A 19079-nucleotide genomic window follows, 5' to 3' on the forward strand; every position below is an offset into this window, starting at 1 on the left:
GCACCTTCACCGCACTGCCACCACTTCTCCAATGGGAAGGGCAGCACGGAGCCGCTCCCTCCACAGCTCGCGGGGACCAGCGGAAGCAGCATCTCCTTGGCTGCGCTCTCTCCTCCGCGCCGCGGCCGCAGGGAAACGCTCCGGGGTTTTCTTCCAGCGCCACGAGACGCGTGCCGCTGCTGCTTGCTGGGCTCCTGGATCCTCCTGTGCACAGGGAGGCATCTCTGCTGTCTCCTGGGCCAGGCAGGGCTCCTGCAGCCAAGAATGCTCAAAAAGGTCCTCCAGAGCTGGCCTGTCTGTGGGCTCCATGCATAAACACCACCTGATGAGGTGATGGCACTCTGCGGAGAGAAACCAGAAACCGCCGCTCAGCGGGACAAGGCTCCTGTCCATGCTCAACCACATTCCACAGTGCCCAGGCCACACCAGGAGTGCTCAGAGCTGCAGCCAAAAGTTTCCTATCGATCCTCTCTTGCGGAGGACACCAGCACAGAGGCACAGGTGCCACTTCCTTCAGCTAAGCCCAGGAGATCCACCTCCTCACCAGCTGCAAGAGCAGGACGCTTATGTGCCAGCCGCCCCTCCCAACCCCGTTTGTTCTTCCCCTCATGCCTTGAAGGCGCATCCCCACCTTGAGACACCCGGGGTGGGAAGAAGAGCTGGCCCCGGACGATGTCCTCGTTGGTGTGGAAAGGAAGGTGCCCACAGAGCAGCTCATAGAGCAGGATGCCCAGGGACCAGATGGTGGCTGGCTGGCCTTGGTAGCAGCCAAAGAGGATCCACTCCGGTGAGCTGTACTCCTGCGTTCCTATGGGACATGGGCGCAGCTCATCAGGCCCATGCTGCTCCCTTCCTCCCAGCCAGCTCCCATTCCACAACAGCCAGCCCCTGCCCTGCCACAAAGCAACTTGGCTGCAGCTGGTTGAAGGTGGATTCCCCCTCCTTCCTTCCCTCCTTCCTTCCCTCCCTCTTCCCCCTCTGCTAGCCAAGGGGGGAACTCCGCTGCCCGGCTGGGCCCCGGCTTTGGGCTCACCTGACATCCGGGTGTAGAATGTGTCCTGGAGGATCGTGCCGCAGCAGAAGTCGATGAGCTTCGCCTCGCCCGTGGCCAGGTTGACGAGGACGTTCTCGGCCTTGATGTGGCAGTGCAGGACGCCGCGGCTGCTGCAGTGCCCCATGGCCTCCAGCACCTGGCGGAACAGCCCCCGCCCCACGGGCTCCGTCAGGAACCGCCGCTCGTGCAGGAAGTACCTGAGGTGCTGACAGCGCTGCGGACGCTCCATGAGCAGCGCGAAGCCCTCGGGCACCTCGAACCAGTCCAGGAGCCTCACGACGCTGGAGAAGCCAGGCCGCGACACCTTCCACAGCAGCGCCAGCTCCAGGGGCACAAGGGCGCCCTTGTGCTGCGGGGGGACCGCGATGCCATCAGCGGGGCCGATGCTGCGCCGCGCCTCGGGCAGCCCCTGCCCGGCCCCGCCGCGGCTCGCCATGGCCCGGCCCGGGGCGCTGTGCGGCCCCCGCTCACTCCACGCTCGCTGCCCTCGCAGCGTTCCGGCTGCCGCCCTGCCGGGCCTCGCCTCAGCCCCGCCCGGCACGCCCCGCCAGCTCCTCCCGCTGGCCCCGCTCACTCCCCGGCCGCGCCCACTCCGAGATGCGCTCCCGGGACACTCGCTTGATGGCCGCCTGCGAGCCAAGGCTGAGCTCATCGCCCGCCGCCCTCCGAGCCGGCCCCGTCTCTTCCCGGGGCGCCGTCGGCAAGGCAGGGACCGGAGTAAACGCTGCCGCAGCCGCCGCTGCCCCTGCGGGCGGCACGGCGCTGCCGCTCTTCTTCCCGGGGCACCCGCCCGCCCGGCGCGCTGCTGCTTGCCGAGCTGCCCCGGGCTGCGGCGGCTCGGGGCCGGCGGCCGAGCTGGCGAGCGGCGGAGCTCGGAGCGGGGCAGCTGCCGGCCACGCTGTCGGCCACAGGGCGGGAGCTGGGCGGCAGCGGGGCGGCTGCAGGCGGAACCGTGGCAGGGGCTTCGTTCGGGCCCGGGGCCTCGGCCGGGGCTGGGCCAGAGCCAGCGCCAGCGCCAGGCGCAGCCAAAAGCCCGCGCTGCTCCGCCAGCACCAGAGCGAGCGGCTCTTCCAGCGGCACCACAGCCAGGACGGAGAGAGCCCGGCCGAGACGGAACCACGGCGGGCCGGGCAGGGGTGGGCACGGGGCGGCCCCGCGCGAGGGGCGCCTTGCGGGACGCGGCATCAGCCGGGCTGGGAGAGGCGGAACATGGACGGCACGGCCCAGCACGGGATGGGAGTAGAGTGAGTGTGAGAGGGAGAAGAGGATGGGGAGCGAGTGGGAAGTCGAGTGGAAAACCAATCAAGAGAAGCACTGCTGCTGCTGCTGCTGCTGCTGCTGCTGCTGCAGAGCTGCCGGAGCTCGCGGCCGTTCCTCCGTTGTCCCCGCGAACCCAACGGAGGAGCCGCCGCGCGCCCCAAGGAACGAAAGAGAGAAACAAACAAATCACACCCCAAAGTCATTCCTATTAGAGAAGTAACCAAAGAAAACAATGTAGCAATAACGAAGACTGTTGGCTTCTGGCTTCTTTCTTCTTTGCATGAGACCAAGCATTTCATGGGGAACAGTTGCCTCTTCTGACAATTTTGCCAGAGTGGACAGGAGCAGAGCGTTTACTTTTCAAGTAGAAAAGGGAAATCGTGTCAGTAATGTCATCTCTTTTCATCCTCTGTTGACACAGTTGCAGGCTGCCAAAAGACATGGTCTGCAGTGTGGAACTTGGGGCCAAGTTTCTTTTTCTGCCAGAGGATGAAGAGGCGAAGTATCCCAGAATCATGGAGTCGTGGCATGGTTTGGCTTGGAAGGGATCTGGAAAATCCCATGGCTGCAACCCCCCTGCTGTGGCTGGGGACCCCTTGCACTGGACCGGCTTGTCTAGAGCTCCATGCAGCCTGGCCTTGAACACTGTCAGGGACGGGACATGCCCACCTTCTCTGGGCAACCTGTTCCAGGAGAGTCTTTTTTCTGCTTTCTTGTGTGTTGCCCTCAGGTACTGGAAGGCCACAGCTGGATCAAGGCTGGGTCTCTTTCCCAGGCTGAAGAAGCCGAGCTGTGTCAGCCTTTCCTTGCAGGAGAGGAGCTGCAGCCCCGGCACCATCTGGGTGTCCCTGCTGGGCCCCTGCTGCAGCGTGTCCACGTCCTTGCCGTCCGTGCCGGGGAGCCCGGCAGAGGCGGAGGCAGCGCTGCAGGTGCAGGGTCAGCGGCGGGGAGGAGACCCGGCCCTGGCAGCGGCTCCGGGAGCAGCGATTGGCGCTGGGCCGCCCGCACTGCAGAGAACCGGGGCCCTTGTGCCTGCCCTTGTGCCCAGGGTGCCTTTCCCCGCCGCCCGCCCGCCCGCCTGCTCGGGGGAAATGCCCCCTGTGCCGCCCCTCAGGGCCGCCCCTCGCCGCTGCCCCGGCGCTCCCGGCGCCGCCTGGAGGGGCCCAGGCCTCGGCCTCACCCTGCTCAGCCCGAGGCCTGGAAAAGCAGATTCAAACACCCACCCAGAAAGTGCCCCAGGATGCCAAGGTCAATCTTTTGTCACCAGCACAGCTTTGCTATCAGAGTCTGGACGGGAGTAGAAAATCACCAGGGGAAAAGAGCATGAACAAGTTCTGCCTTGGCACTACCTCAAGCTGTGGGGTACCAGTTGTTGGTTTCACTGGCTCTGGATTGAAGGCACTTGAGACAGTAATTCATGTTCAGACTCAAGTGTTTATTATTTCTTATCAGTAAAACAGCCTCATTACTGGGAGTTCAGCAGCTTTTCATTAGAAGGCACAAAATGGCCAACAATCTCTTGTTCCAAGGTCTTTTAAGACTAAACTATCCAATTAGGAACTGACACCTAGATTATTTTCCCTTTTAACCCAATAACTGATCCCATAGAGCCTGCAATGTGGAATTTCTGCCCAATTACAAAAAGCCACCCAAACCCATGAAGAAGAAGGAAGAAGCATGAAGAAGAAACCCAGGACGAAACACTGTGCCCTCCATTTTGCTTCCATCCACAACATACTAAAAATCCCAAAACCTCAATTTCTCAGAGTCAGAGTGGACCAAAGCCGAAAAACTGGAGGTGATAAGAATGGACTAAAACCACAACCAAGGAATCTGCATCGCCCTGAAATACCTTTCCCCTCACATCAGCCTGGTGCATATTCATAGAGCCTCATGCATATCCATAAACTACTTTACATATTCCAGGAATGATTTTACATGGCCCCTCCCTGGGTCTGCCTTTTCAGAGCATGTGTGTTTCTTGGCTGTGGTTTTGGCTCCTTCTCTTTATCACCTCCAGTTTTTGGGCCTTGGTGCACTCTGCCTTCAGACGGGGAGTGCTGATAGTTGGCAGATCTGTACAGGTGTCCTCATCCCGTGTGCATTGGATGTTATCCCATCCAAGCAGGCAGTCTAACAGAAGCAGCCTTTTCACAAGCTTAATTAACGACAGAAATAAAAACTATAGAACAAAGTTACTTTCAGAAACAGTCCCAGCCCATATTTGATCCCAGTCCAGTTGATCTCAGTCTGTGTGGTCCTGATCCATATGGTCCCAGCCTGTGCAGCCCCAATCCAAAGGATCCAAGCCCATATTTGATCCCAGTCCAGGTGATCCCAGCCCATATTTGATCCCAGCCCATATTTGATCCCAGTCTGTGGGGTCCTGCACACACTCCCTGGGTCTGGAATTCCAGTTCCCAGCCAGGAAAAAATGTTCCTGCCCTTGAACTTCCTTCCTATCCCCTCAACAAATTGCAATAAAATTATAAACAAAGAAATAATAATTGAAATTAAATAAATTATAATAAAAAAAATATCAACTCTTCTTTGCAATACTCCAACTATGATTTAACTCAAACCAAAAATAACTATTACTATAATATTACCAATGCATATAAATAAACAAATTATATATCAAGAAATACCTTTTGAAAATTTTAACTCGATGACTAATGTACTTTAGATAAAATTATCTAAAGAAACTACCATGCAATCTAACACCTCTTAGTTAAACAATTCATATTACAAATATACTAAACACAAAACCAAAGACCACTATAATTTCTCAGACATTTCAACCAAACAATTAAACTTTAATGACATCCTTAAGTACTCTTGAAAAATTAAAATTATTTTTAAAAAATTAATTGTGTGTGGGTGGTTTTATTTCAATATTGGTTTTTGGATTGTTTGGGTTAGATGAATTAAAAAATGGGATTTTTATAGGAATTGAATCAGCTGAGAAGGTGGCACTCTGCAAACAGAATTGACTGAAAATAAATGGGACAGAAATCAGTAACTCTGAAAGTTTTATTTGCTATCAAATACAACCCACACACCCAGCCCCACACAATCCCCATCCCATTGCTCCAAATTGGGATCCCACTTCTCCCAATCTCCTTCCAACCCCATCTCACCCTGGTGGCTGTGGAATGGATTGAGTTTGGCATGGGATTGAGTTTTTTTGAGGAGGGAACAAGGAATTTAAGGTAGGATTGAGCCTTTTTGGGTTAACATTCAGTTATTTTCAGTGGAATTTGAGTGGTTTTGAGGTGACAGATCGATCCCTCTTGGCTTTTGGAGTAGAGAGAGAGGGAGAAGAGAAAAAAATTAAGGCCAAACAAACGGACAAGCAGCCAGGAGTGTTCCCAACATGGATCACAGGGAATGTGAGTGACCAGGGCTGTGCCCAAAGTGCCTCCTCCAGTGGGGGATGGAGCTGCAGCAGCGCACCAAGCTCTTCCCGCACTCGGGGCACTCGCAGGGCTTCCCTTAGCGGTGCCTCCGTTGGTGTCGGGTCAAGTGAGAGCTCCTGGAGAAGCTCTTCCCACACTGGGGACACTCGTAGGGCCTCTCCCCAGTGTGGATGCGCCGGTGGGTGACGAGGTGGGAGTTACGCTGGAATCCCTTCCCACAGTCGGGGCATTGGAAGGGCCTCTCCTCTGTGTGAATCCGATAGTGCCGGAGGAGATCAGAGCTGGTCTGAAACCTCTTCCTGCATTTATCACACTCGTAGGGCCTCTCCCCTGTGTGGATGCGCCGGTGGATGACGAGGGTGGAGTTGCACTTGAATCCCTTCCCGCAGTCGGGGCATTGGAAGGGCCTCTCCTCTGTGTGAATCCGATAATGCTGGAGGAGATTGGAGCTGGTCTGAAACCTCTTCCTGCATTTATCACACTCGTAGGGCCTCTCCCCTGTGTGGATGCGCCGATGGGTGACGAGGGTGGAGTTGCACTTGAATCCCTTCCTGCAGTCGGGGCATTGGAAGGGCCTCTCCTCTGTGTGAATCCGATAGTGCCGGAAGAGACTGGAGCTGGTCTGAAACCTCTTCCCACACTTGGAGCACTCATAGGGTCTCTCCCCAGTGTGGGACCTCTGGTGGCTGATCAGGTGGGAGCTCCTCCTGAAGCTCTTCCCACACTCCCCACACTCGTAGGGCTTTTCCCCAGTGTGGATCCTCCGGTGCACAGTCAGGTTGTACTTCAACCTGAAGCTCTTCCCACACTCCACGCATGTGTGGGGCTTCTCCCCATCATGGAGCTGCTCATGGAGCACCAGCTCTGAGCTCTGGCTCCATCTCCGGCCGCCTTCCCGGCCCAGGCTGGCTCTTTCCCCCTCACATCCCCGCCATCTGCGTTTGCAGCCCCTCCTCGTGCGGCATCTCCGGGCCTTTTCCTCCCCGTTGGCCTCCTGTGCCGTGGAGCCGCTCAAAACGGCCTCTGCCACCAGGTTCTGCCGCGGGCATTTGTCCTCCCTGCTCTCCATGCTCAGCTCCTGCTCTGGGCGAGGAAGGACAAGGACAGCATGGGATTTGCCTCCGTGCCACAGGCAAGGGCAACGAGATCCCCCCAGGCGGTCTCTGGGAACGCACTGCCCCCTCTTGGCTCTCCCCATTTCGGGATGCTGGGGCTGTTTGGGCTCCCGGGCTCCCTTCTCCCCTCATTCTCTGCTCTGGGCTGCAGCGGCTCCAAGGAGTCCCCCCTGCCCTTCTCCAGGCTCTTGAGGCTCCCGCCAATGGCGGCGCTCCCCCCTCTCTGGCCTCCCCACTTTGGCCTCCTGGGGCACACAGGGCTCTGCTCCTCCAGGCTGCCTCTGCCGGCAGCCGCCACCGCCACCCCCCGATGTCCCCCCGAGGGGCCTTTTCCGCTCAGCCTTGGACTTCTTCATTCTCCAAACATCCCCCAAAAACCCAACCCAGGGACCCCCCGGGATATCCGGGCCGGGCTCCCCCTCCCCGCTCACCTGCGCCATGGGGGGGGGGGGCGATGATCCCACAGGTGGGGGCTGCGACCGCGTGGTTCCCTCAGCTCAGCCTTGATCCACCATTGCACCTCCTCTTCCTCTTCCTCCCGCTCCTCCTCTGTCCTATCTCCACCTCCCTCTCCTCCTCCCCCCTAACCCCGCCTCCTTCACTGCTCTTTCGCCTCCCGCTCCTCCTCTTCCATCCCCCCTCCTCCTCCTCCTCTGTCTTATCCCCACCTCCTGCTCCTCTTCCATCCCGCCCCTTCCATTCCTCCCCCTCCTTCTCCCCCCTTACCCCGCCTCCTCCTCCGCCTCCATCCCTGCCCTTCCCTCCTCCTCCTCCTCCCCCAGCAGCAGCCACACCCTCGGTGCCCCGTTCCCGCAGCCCTCGCAGCCCGCGGCAGCAGCGGCGATGGAGCCGGGACAGGTCGGCATGGGCAGCGCGGGGCTCTCGGCTGCTCCCAGCCGCTGCGGGCGGGGGGAACCCGGCCTGGGCCAAAGGAGAGGCAAACTGGGCAAACTGGGGGCAAATCACAAAGCTAAGGATGCAGCAGAAAATGGAGCTGAAAGAGTTATTTTAATATTCACTCCAAACGAGGAAAAACTGGAAATTCCAAAGTTTAGGGAAGCCGAGAAAAAAGAATTAAACAAGATAGGAAATGAACAATATAAATCAGGGAAATAGAAACTTCTACATGGAAGACAATTACTTAATAAAATGTGCTTACTAGGAAAATATTAGAAGACGTGCATCAGAAACCCCACTGGCGTACTCAAGCTTTGTGTGATCATTTTTTAAGGAATTTTGGGTGCACTGGGATTTTTGGTGTAGCAAAGCAAGTAACTGAAAGATGCTTAATTTGCCAAAGGATAAATAAAAAGGTGATGAGAAAAACAACATTAGGAGGTCATGAGTTAGCTCGTCGACCATTTCAAAATATCCAAGCAGAAGTTTAGATTTGTTAGGTTCTGGATTTATTTGGAAAAAAAACCATTTAATCTAGAAGAAAGAGAATATGCCATATGTTAGACAGGAGATTTTAGGAGAATAAAAATCTTTGAAGTATCAGAAACACCCGAGGAAAAAAACAAGAAAATAAAAAGGGGAAATGAAAGGGAGGGGAACAAGAGGAAAAGTCAGAAAGAGAGTGGGATCCTCTGCAGCTCTTGCCCCCTCCGTTCGCGGCCGAGGCGCCTGTCCCGGGTCCCGGCTCGCTGCCCGCCTCAGCTCCGCCTGCCCCGGTTTCCATCCCAGGTGCGGGCTCACTGCCCAGGGCAGCTCCACCTGCCCCGGCGCTGGCGGTGAATTTGTGCGCCCTGGCCCCACTGCCCGGCCCGCGGCCGCTCTGCCGGCCATGCTGGGGAAGATGGGGTTGCTCTGTCCTGCCGCGTGGGCCGAGGTCACCGCGCCGACCGCACCGAGGGCGGGTCCCAGCCATCCCATCCCCGGCTGCCCTGCCCGTGCCAGCTGCGCTGGGCACCGCCGCTGCTGCCGGGGTCTCCCACCTGCCTTTGCTCTGCTGGGAGCTGCCGGATCAGCCGCCATAAGCCATGTGGGGGCTGCCCACGCTCCGGCTCGGCCTCCACGGGAAGATCCCCCTCTGGCGATTCCGGCAGCAGACCCTGCCCACACTCCGACCGAGCCTCGGCGGGATATCCTCCCCTGACCCCTCCTGCTCTGAGTTACGTCCCCTTGGTAACCACAGCTCCTGCTGTTCAGGGAAAATCCCTCTCTCTACAGGAAGCACCTTATCAAAACACTAGGAGCTCAGTTAAAAGGCAGCCCTCTCCAAATTCTTTCTCAAAACACGGGAGAAAGGCTACCGAAGGTAAAAAAGTGAAAGAGTTAGATGAAGGGATTGCTCTATTGCCGTTAAGAGAGGTTCCCATGGCAGGGATGCGCTGCCCCGCCCCGCGGGAGCCACCGGCGCCCCTGCCGGCCGTGCCCGGAACTGCACCCAAGGGGAAAGCGCCGCAGCCGAAAGGCCGGGACCGGCTCCGGGCTCTGTTTGTTGTCACTGCCGGAGCTGTTTATACACACTACTATTATTATATTATACACACTAGTAAAGAACCGTTATTCCTAATCCCATATCTTTGCCTGAGAGCCCCTTGATTTCACTATCCTAAAAATTAAGAGGGAGGGGTTTGCATTCTCCATTCCAAGAGAGGCTTTTTCTGCCTTCCCAAGCAGACACCTGTCTTGTAAAGCAAGACAAGCACCCACAGGCACTGAGGGGGGCTGCAGGAGGGGCAGAAGAAGGCCCTGCAGCACTTGGGCACAAAGGCCCAGCAGGTGAATGCAAGAAGGGAGCAGCAAAAGGCCAAGCTGAAGGCAAAGGCCAGGGCAGAGCTCCTACAGCCCCTGAGGGATCAGGCCCAGGGCCCAAGGGGGCCCCGGCACCCAGGGCACGGGCTCGGCCACAAGCACCCGGCAGAGGCATTGCCCTCCTCGGCAGGGCACAGCCCACCCAAACAGCCCCTGGCAAGGAATCAGGGCTCCAGCTGCAGGGCACAAGGACACTGCAAGCAGAGACAGCAGCACCCTCAGGACCAGCAAGTCCACCCCGTGATGGACATGGATTGGCAGGGCTGTCACAGCTCCCATCACACCAGGGACCCTCCACACTGGAGCCCTTGAGAACATTCAGGTGGGTCTGCATTGAGAGGAGGCATTTCCTGATGGACACAGGGGCCTCTCAATCTGCTCTGAATCTTAGACCTAAAGGGGAAAATAGTAAAGGAATATTTTAATTTTTAAGGGAATGAGTGGGAAAGATGAGCAGGTATGATTTGTTCAACCACTATTAGAAGCTGTGGGGGATAGGTTTGAAATAAATGAATTTCATTTTCTTCCTCCTGTGATTGTAATTAACTAGGAAGGAGTTTGAGAGCTGGATTTTAATACTGTAAAAAGGGATACAGAGGCTAGTTCTGTTGTACCTCTGTGTCAAAAGTCTGACAAGGCCTATGCTGAAGTGAACCCAGAAGTGTGGGCAGCCCCAGGGAAATACAGAAAATTAGATATGGAGCCTCTACAAATTAAAGCAACCAGGACAGGCAATACCCTGTTCCAAGAGAGGGAAGGAAGGGCTCACAGCCTGGTATTGAGTCCCTGTTAAAGGCAGGGCTTTTGGAGCCAAGGGTGTCTCCCTACAACACTCCTATCTTGCCAGTCAACAAACCGGATGGATGGACACAAGGAGGAAACACAGAATTTTCAAGTGTTAAAATTAAGATTAACTGAGGCAGCTGCCCTGGCCCTTCCAGACAGGGCAAAACAATTTGAATTATAGGTGGACATTAAACAGGGTCTTGCCAAAGGAATTCTTGTGCTAAAATGTTTAACCCAGTGGCCAGAGAGCAGCCTCATTGTCTGCAGAATTGTGCAGCCACAGCTTCCGTGGGAACAGAGGCTGAAAACTGATGACAACAGGAGGATCTCCTAGAGTTCAAGTCTGGCATCAAGTTAAAGCTTTGACAACCAAAAGAGCCTCTAAATGGATGAGCAGGGCTCGGTTATTACAGTATGAAACTTGTTCAGTGGCACAGGAGGATTCAGAACTGAGGACAGGGCAAGGGTTTAACCCAGCTCCTGTTTGAACAGCCTGGAGAGGGGCTGGCAAGGAACCCAGGACTGCACTCAAGGGACAGAGGTCCCGAGCCAGGCTGGGAGAGATTGATGGGACATTCCCTGGCCTGAGGGAGACAATGTGTTTGTGGATGGCTCTGCAAGGGCAGCAGAAGGGAAAAGAGCTACAAGACAGGCTGTTATTAAGGAGGGGGAATCAGACAAAGCGCAGGTCACCGGCCCATGCTCAGCTCAACCCGCGGAGCTGTGGGTGCTTGTAAGAGCCTGGCACTGAAATGCCCTGAGCAGGAAGGCTTCAAAATCTTCTGCTGACACCATGGCACCTAACAGGGGGCAAAAGCAATTCTGACTGCTTCAGCAATCACTGGATCACTTATTAACCTATTTCTAAAACAAATAATTCAAAGATAATGGATTGTGGAAGCAATAGATTCAGATGGGGAACTCATTTTACAGGAAAGACCCTTCAGGGGGTTATGGCAGCTTTGGGAATACAATGGGACCTCCATAACCCCTGGCAAGCCCAGAGCTCGGGTTGGGTAGAAAGAATGAATGGGGAAATAAAGAAACACCTTTGGAAGCCGGAGATAGAAACCAAGATGCCATGGGTACAGCTTTTGCCATTGGCTTTGGCAAGAAAAAGAGCCAGACCCAAGGCAGATATTCAATTATCTCCCTTGGAATTCATGTCTGGAATTCCTTACCTGGGCAATTCTCCACCTAGTGCAGGGTGGAAATAAGGGATGTAAATGTAAGGCAGGCTGTAGCCAGAATCCTGTCTCCTGTGGAATCTCTCCCCCAGGAAGCTGGGCTGGCACAGAGCCTGCCCTGGGACTTTGCTGTTGCCAACACCCAGCCAGGACATCGGCTCCTGCCTAAGGAGTGCAAAGCAGCACCACTGGTGGCCAAGGGGCCCACGCCAAGTGTCCCTGAGGCCAGAAACAGCCGCCAGCACACCTGAGCACGGGGGGACCCCTCAGCCTGGCCTCAGGGGCTCTGAAGCCCCGGAGATTTGCACTTCCCGCCTGCAGCAGGACCATGGGAGCCGCCCCCGAGCCTGCCCTGAAGGCAACGCAGCAGCAGCCAGGGCTCCACAGCGGGCCAAGCCCCTGGGCCTGCCCACAGATCCTCTGCTCAAACCCTCGGGAATCCTGGCCACCCTCCTCTGGCACCTCCAGCCACTGCGGCCAAGCCTCGCTGCCACTGCTGCAGCTCCAGCGCTGGCAGGGCCTGCACTGCCACAGCTGCTGGGGAGCACCGCGGCACAATTCCACTCTGGGGCTCACTCACACCCACACTCTGGGCTGACTGCGACTGCATTGCTGCAAAATGCACTCATTCTGCTTCTTTTAAATCTTATTTCTCTGCTCAGAAAGGTTTCTCTACTCAAAGGTTTGCCTTTGGGAAAGAAATTTTAAAGGTTTTATTTAAGGGGTTCCCATTCTGTTCAGATGTTAAACTCATCTCCACCACTCAATGGAGACGAGTTTAACATCCGAACAGACTGGGAATAGCCCAAAAGACACCCACAGAGATAACGACCAGCAACAAAACATCAACGCCCCGCAGCAAACAGCAACCAACAGCTGCCCCAGACACTGCCCCCGGCACAGCTGGAGACACCTGGTCTGGAAAAGGCTGAGAAGGAAATCCAGGAGTGTGGACGGAATTCACATCAGAGGGGAAGAAATCCGAGTCTAATAGGAAACCAAATACTAAAAACTTACACGACTTGGAAGCAATGAACATTAAAGCAGTGGATTTAGATTGGTTCAGACTACGTAAAGTTTAGGAAAAATCGAGTAAAACTGACATGTCATGGAATGATTTTTTCTGCACAGCCGGGCTATGTGTGGATGAAAGTATTTCTGTTGCACATCCTGGCCAGAACCAAGCAATGCCTTGACTCTCTCACACTAAAGAGATTCTTGGAGAGTTTTTGTTTTCCCTACAGTTTCAGTGATAAGATTACAACATGAGAAACATTTTTTATAATAATCCTACTTTATATTGTCAGGTAGGTTTGGGACAGAAGGGTGAGAATCAATTTTTGGTCAGGGTTTTTCCATGTTCGCTTTTATGTTGTATTTTGCAAAATTGAAGAGCTTTAACCGTGATACTTTTAACTCTTAAATAGTTAATACTTTTTTTAAAAAAAGCAGATTCCAGGGGGCCATATGTGACTCACCAGATGGCTGCCCTGGAAGAGAAGCTTTGGTTCTAGTCAGTCAGGAGAGGAGCTTTAGAAATGCAAATGAACCCTGCTGGGCAAAGCCTGGCCAATGTACCTGGGTCTCTTGCCTGGGGCAGGAATTGGGCTGATTCCCCCTGCCCCTCACCCCGAGCTCTGCCTGCTTGCACTGATGGAATTTGCACAGCTCAAGGCAGAGCCCGGGGTGAGGATATCTGACCCTGCAACAGAAACGGGTGAAGCTGCAAAGGGAAACAGCAAATGGAGAATGTTGGGAAAACTTCACTATAAATAAATGGGGGGGAATCATCCCTCTGCCCACTCCAACGTGTTCTGTCACTGTCTATGTTATATAGGGTGGATTAGAGCACTGAGATGTTCTTGCTACCACAAGTTCCGGGAAATCAGTTGGGAATCCAAGTATTTGATGATTTAATTAGAGAAAAATGGTCAATTGATGCAGCCCTGGCTGGAGAGAGCGGCCAAAAATGGGGAGAAGATGAACGGCCAGCAGAACAAATCCTACAACACCATGGACCAGCCCCTGGGAACCCAAACCAATTCATATCAGGAGCCACAGAACCCATTTCTCATTTCATTGGCACCATTAGATTACAAGCTGTCCTCGGAATAACCACCCAGACAGCTCCAGCTCCTGACCTTCCTGCTGAGCAATCCACTGAAATGAGGAACACAACATTTCCCCATGGGATGGGATCAGATCATCTGTTAGCAGAGAAAAGAGGAGTTTGTGGAAAATCAAATGACTCAAACTGGTCTTGGCAAATAGATGACAAAGCAAAAGTGGTGAAACAGATAACAAAGGAAACAAAAAAGCAGCTCATGTACCAGTCCAAACGTGGAAAGGATGGGAATGGGACATGGTTTTGTGGTTCCCTGGCAGACCATGGGTTAAATGAATGCTGCTTCTGCTCTGATGTGCTACAGCACCTCTCACCTTTTTACCATGCTCCACACCTTGAGAGTGCAGCTCATTCAGCAGCTGAGCGAGGGGCCAGGGGCTTGTAGATAAGGAAGTAACGGGCAAAACCACCAGCTTCAATAAATGTTATTAATTAACACGGACTGCTGCTCACAGAAAGTCCCGCTACATTCCTGAACGTCGAGAACAAAAAAGACTTAACAGAGCCGTGAATATCGGCTCTCTTACAAAAGTGGGGGTGCACATTAACGAGGTGCAGTTGGCAGATCGGGAGGTCTGAACCTTCCAAGTACCTCAGGCAGTGGGCAAAGGGAGAGGGAGATGAGCCGGGAAAATGAGGATAAAAAGGAGGCTGCGAACTACAACAATGGCAGAGAGCGCACGGCAAATGCGCCACGGCCTCTCCCTCTGCTCAGCAATAAAGTCACTTGTACAGGACTCCTCTGTCTCCTCGGGGCACAGAAACCTCCGGCCACGTGAATTTCCCCGCAGAGCCGCGGGCACGGGGCAGCCGCCTCTGTCCCAGCCACAGGAACCGGGCCGAGCCAGCGCTGCTCCGGCAGCGGCTCCTGCCGAGGCAGCGGCCGCAAGGAGACCGCGGGCAGCCGCTCCCGCAGCGCCCTCACGGCAGCGGCACCACGGGCCGGACACGGCACAAGGAACCCGCCTGAGCCCCCTGCCGCCCCCGAGGCCCGCAGCGAGCCCCGAGCCCCCGCACAACCCAGCGCGGCTCCCACCTGCGCTGCGGCCGCCTCCCAGCTCCGCCGCCGCCTCACCGGTGGGTCCCGGTCGCTCCCAGTATGGTCCAAATCACTCCCGGTAGGATCCCAGTTGCCCCCGACACGGTCCCAGCGGCTCCCAGTCATGCCCTGTATGGTTCCTTTCACTCTCAGTCCCTCTCAGTAAGAGCCCAGTGTGGCCCCAGTCACTTCCAGTATGAGCCCGGTCACACCTTACCCGATGCCATTTGCCCCCGCTGTCGTCCCAGTTGCTCCCAGTATAAGTCCAGTCACCTCCAGTTTGATCCCAGTTACTCCCAGACACTCCCAGTACGATGCCAGTGTCCTAGGGTGACGTTATGATGCTTGTATCCCCATTCATGTGTCCTGTTAATGTTGGATATTATGTTCTGTACCTTTAAGACCGGCTCTGAAGAGGGAAAGTTTTGGTTTGGTTTTCTTATCAGCCTGGCGGGACACAGAGACTGCAGCTTTGGCTTTTGCTGCTTTTGCTTTTCGCTTTGCTCTCTCGCTCTTGCTTGCTTCGCTTCTGCTTGCTTTTGCTCATTAGCTAGTTTAGCTAAACTGTCCAATTTCTTCCTGGACTGTTTCTCCTTTCCTTTTTCTGACCATTTCGAACCTGCTCCGGACTGGGACCTGGGAAACACCAAAATCCTGCACCTTCTGGCCTGCAGCAGCAGCCCCAGCGCCGGAGGGACTGAGAACAGAGTGACCACCCCCAAGAGAGACTTTCTGAATTTGTCATCTTTTTTCAGTGTTGCCATCCGGTATTGTTCATTTTGTGTGCTGGGGGGTGCTGTGCCTGTTAAATAAACAGGTTCTTTCCACTCCTCTCCGAGGAATCCTTCCCGAACCGGTTGGGGGGAGGGACCGTGTGGGTTTGCTTACTGGAGGGGCCCTAATTTGGAAATTCTCCTCCAAATCTGCCCTAAACCACGACAAAATCTTGGCACCCAACGCTGGGCTCGAGAGAGTGAGTGGAAAAACCCTGTTTTGAGTGTATTTTGGTTGCCATTACTCTCTGTTTGTTTGAAGCAGTTAATAGCCATGCTTTTTGAATTCATGATGAGTGTTGGGGTGAAGGCTTGCATGTGCTTCTGGTCCCTAGGGTTTTTCGAGATTTTAATACCTCTGTGGTCCCTAGGTTTATTTTCCTATCCTGAAATAGTTCTAGTATTGTCCCTCATACGTAGTTTTTACAGTAGAGGGGCAGTGACCAGAATAGCTATCCTGCTGGGCTTGATGGCAATGATGTGCAAGAAGTTTATAAACATGTTGGGGTCTGCTCCAGGTATGAATGGTTCTTGGCTATGGTTATTCGTCCAGTTTGTTAGAGGAGGAGCAGCAGGGAATGAGGCTTTTCAGCCTTTGCTTTCCTTCTTCTCCTATGAATCGGTTGCATCAGTAGTGAAGGATGTTCAGTTTCCCCTGAATGTTAAAGAAACCATCTTTCTTGTATTCAATCTGGTAGCCTTCTTCTATACAGTCTGCTGTTTCTCCAGAATGAGGGCTGAGATTTCTAGACAGACTGATGAGGCCCCTGACTCAGGAGTAGAGCCAGGCGTGGAACATCCTGAGGGGTGTGGGAAATGGGAGGATATGGGCCAAATCCTGAAGGAATTCTCTGACCCTATAGTCTGGGATTTTCCCCATAAACAAATTCAGAACCCAGCTGAGGTGGGGAAATATCTGAAAGAGAAATATCAGGATGAGCCTAAGGAGAGAAAGGGCACTGCAGTGAGCTGGGCCCTGGCATATGCTTATCGCACTCTGTTGGAGACTGTAGGACAGCAGACGGAGGCAGGGGGTCAGGGAGATAAATCAGCAGCTGTCCCAGTCACTCAGGCTGCAGCCAACACCCCAGGCTCAAAGCCAGCAGCCAAACCAGATAGTGAGCCTAAGCCAGCAGCTAAACCAATGGCTGTTGCTACCAGTACTAGAAGTGGGAAATGCACGGACAAGACCAATCGACCAGTGGATGATGATGATGATGATGATGCAGGAGAAGGAACCTCAATGCCTCCTGACATAAAATCAGGAGTCAAAGCAGCAGGTGCAAGATCAGATGCAAATACTGAGTCTTTTTCCCTGAAGGACCTTCGTGGCTTACGGAAGGATTACACCCGACGACCTGATGAATCCATAATTCGTTGGTTAGTCCGTCTCTGGGATGCTGCAGGCGAGGCTACAATTCTGGATGGCACAGAAACGAGGCATTTGGGATCCCTGTCACAGGATCCTGTCATTGACCAAGGAATGATGAGGGGGGCAAACCCTCACAGCCTCTGGGCACGGGTCTTGGAAAGTGTTGCACAAAGATACCTGTGTGCAGATGATCTTTATATGCAACAGACACAGTGGAAGACCATAGAGCAAGGGATCCAACGCCTGAGAGAGATGGCAGTGGCAGAGATTATCTTCTCAGATGATGTGACAACTAGGAACCCAGACCTGGTGCCATGCACATCTGTGATGTGACGGAAACTTGTGCAACTTGGGCCACACGAATATGCTTCTGCCCTAGCCATAATGAAGCGGGATGAGAGGGATGAGACTGTGCTGGATATGGCAAGGAAGCTCCGAGCATATGCAGATGCTGTACATGGCCCAACACATGCCAGAATTGCAGCGGTAGAAACACGTCTGCAGAACTTAGAGGATAAGATAGAAGAGAATCATAAGAAGCTCAGAGAGGAGATTAAAGAAGACCTTCTCCAAATCTCGGCAGTACAGATCAGAGGTTCTGGTATCCAAGGCAGACGTTCCCCAGATGGCCAGAGAAGGTACACCCCACAAACAGAGCTGTGGTTCTACCTGCGTGACTGTGGAGAAAACATGAGGAAGTGGGATGGAAAACCTACTGCTGTTCTGGCACGACGGGTGCGTGAATTGAAGGAAGCCACCAGGAAGAAAGCAGCTCCAGTTGCCCGTAGCCGAACCACCAGGTATGATGCTGATGATGCCATGTCTGATCCCCTTGAAGGAACATCCAAGACATTTGCCCAGGGAAAGAAGGATAACCAGGCTTAGAGGGGCCCTGCCTCTAGCCAGGTAGAGGCCAGGGAAAATCGTGTTTTCTGGTCTGTGTGGATTCGTTGGCCTGGCACATTGGAACCACAAGAGTATAAAGCTTTGGTTGATACTGGTGCTCAATGTACATTCATCCCATCGAGACATGTGGGGACAGAGTCTGTTTCTATTGCTGGTGTGACAGGAGGATCCCAGGATTTCACTTTGGTGGAAGCTGATGTGAGCCTGACTGGGAATGAGTGGAAGAAACATCCTATTGTGACTGGCCCAGAGGCCCCATGTTTTTTGGGCATAGACTACCTTCGAAGTGGGTATTTCAAAGACCCAAAAGGACTCAAGTGGGCATTTGGGATAGCTGCTGTAGAGACAGAGGGCATCCAGCAATTGAACACCTTGCCTGGGCTGTCTGAGAATCCATCTGCAGTAGGACGCCTGATGGGAGAACAGCAACAAGTGCCAATTGCCACCTCCATAGTGCATCGACGACAGTATAGAACCACTCGAGATGCTGTGATCCCCATCCATAAGATGATCCGAGAGCTGGAGAGCCAAGGGGTGGTCAGCAAGACCCACTCACCTTTCAACAGCCCCATTTGGCCTGTGCGAAAATCTGAAGGAGAATGGAGATTGACTGTGGACTACCGTGCATTGAATGAGGTGACTCCACCACTGAGTGCTGCCGTGCCAGACATATTAGAGCTCCAGTACGAGCTTGAGTCCAAGGCAGCGAGGTGGTATGCCACTATAGACATTGCCAATGCATTTTTCTCCATTCCTCTGGCAGCAGAATGCAGGCCTCAGTTTGCCTTCACCTGGAGGGGCGTGCAGTACACCTGGAAGCGACTGCCCCAGGGATGGAAGCACAGTCCCACCATCTGCCATGGACTGATCCAGACTGCACTGGAAAGGGGTGAGGCTCCAGAACATCTGCAGTATATTGATAACATCCTTGTGTGGGGAAGACAGCAGCAGAAGCGTTTGAGAAAGCGGAGAAAATCATCCAGATTCTCCTAAAAGCTGGCTTTGCCATCAAGAAGAGCAAAGCAAAGGGACCTGCTCAAGAGATCCAGTTTCTGGGAGTGAAGTAGCAAGACGGACAGCGTCAGATTCCTACAGACGTCATCAACAAGATCACAGCAATGTCTCCACCCACCAATAAGAAAGAGACACAAGCTTTCCTGGGTGCCATAGGCTTTTGGAGGATGCACATTCCTGAGTACAGTCAGATCGTGAGCCCTCTCTACCTGGTCACCCGCAAGAAGAACACTTTCCACTGGGGCCCGGAGCAGCAACAAGCCTTTGCC

General features: G+C 54.1%; 1 protein-coding gene and 1 pseudogene across 1 annotated transcript in view; one reads left to right on the forward strand and one right to left on the reverse strand.

Annotated features, from left to right (window-relative positions):
* The window catches only part of LOC136570728 (uncharacterized), a 2607743-nt pseudogene that overhangs the window by 1583821 nt on the left and 1004843 nt on the right, over positions 1-19079 (reverse strand).
* The window catches only part of LOC136570729 (uncharacterized), a 2347277-nt gene that overhangs the window by 1471576 nt on the left and 856622 nt on the right, over positions 1-19079 (forward strand).

This window comes from Molothrus aeneus, unplaced genomic scaffold (assembly GCF_037042795.1).
Source record: "Molothrus aeneus isolate 106 unplaced genomic scaffold, BPBGC_Maene_1.0 scaffold_36, whole genome shotgun sequence".
NCBI lineage: Eukaryota > Metazoa > Chordata > Aves > Passeriformes > Icteridae > Molothrus > Molothrus aeneus.